The sequence below is a fragment of the Micropterus dolomieu genome, linkage group LG02 (assembly GCF_021292245.1).
Source record: "Micropterus dolomieu isolate WLL.071019.BEF.003 ecotype Adirondacks linkage group LG02, ASM2129224v1, whole genome shotgun sequence".
NCBI classification, from domain to species: domain Eukaryota; kingdom Metazoa; phylum Chordata; class Actinopteri; order Centrarchiformes; family Centrarchidae; genus Micropterus; species Micropterus dolomieu.
The window spans coordinates 4,420,211-4,421,144 of record NC_060151.1 but is presented as its reverse complement, the minus strand read 5'-3'; the positions used below and the strand labels follow the sequence as shown (position 1 = coordinate 4,421,144).

Genomic DNA, 934 nt, shown 5'->3' with positions numbered 1-934 from the left:
GTACTGTACAGCAATAGATTTAGAGTTCTATGATAGGAATACAACCTGATATATAGCTTTGTTGTTTTTTGCTGTATTACCCAGTTCATCCAGGACAGAATTTAGATTTTGTTTGGGCATATATATTAATATGTCTGTACCTATATCTGTAATATACCTGTGAAATAGTGCAAGCACTCATTCACTGACTGTGATCAAATAAATCTCTGGGGGCCGACCAGGGGAATCACACCCTGGTCGGCCCCCATATATAAAAACAAAAATATGTGAGGGGATCTGTTGCTATAATTTTACTTCTATTAAATGTTTTTGTTTAAATGTTTTCCGGTATTATATACCTAAATTGCGGACCTGAGAGAGGCCCGTGCACGGCACATGGGCGCGAAAGAAATCTTCAGGACTGCGCATGCGCGCGGGGATGAACCCAATAGCGACAGCTCTTAGAGGGCGAAGCCTATACGAAATAGAACATAAATATTTATATTAATGGAGCAAATGCTACATTTACAATTTATTTTGAAATTCCATGCCGAGTAAATCGGAAGTCTTGTGGTTAATACAGAAACTTGATGTGAACCCTTTTCTGATTGGGTGATCATCGGTACGCACACTCTGGCCAATCAGGAAGCAGGTCAGTAGAAGTATAAATTTCGGTTTCGGTGGCTTGGTGGATATATCTTTTTCGTAGTCGAAAAAATTAACACGAGAAATGTCTGGAAGAGGAAAAACCGGAGCTGGTAAGGCCAGAGCAAAGGCCAAGACCCGATCATCTCGTGCTGGGCTCCAGTTCCCTGTCGGCCGTGTCCACAGGTTGCTGAGAAAGGGTAACTACGGTGAGCGTGTCGGCGCCGGAGCCCCCGTCTACCTGGCGGCGGTGCTGGAGTACCTGACCGCTGAGATCCTGGAGCTGGCCGGCAACGCTGCCCGCGACAAC

The 934-nt window shown here is 45.1% G+C and overlaps 1 pseudogene; it reads left to right on the top strand.

Annotated features, from left to right (window-relative positions):
• Nucleotides 1-545: 545 nt before the first annotated feature.
• The window catches only part of LOC123984282, a 532-nt pseudogene continuing 143 nt past the window's right edge, over nt 546-934 (top strand).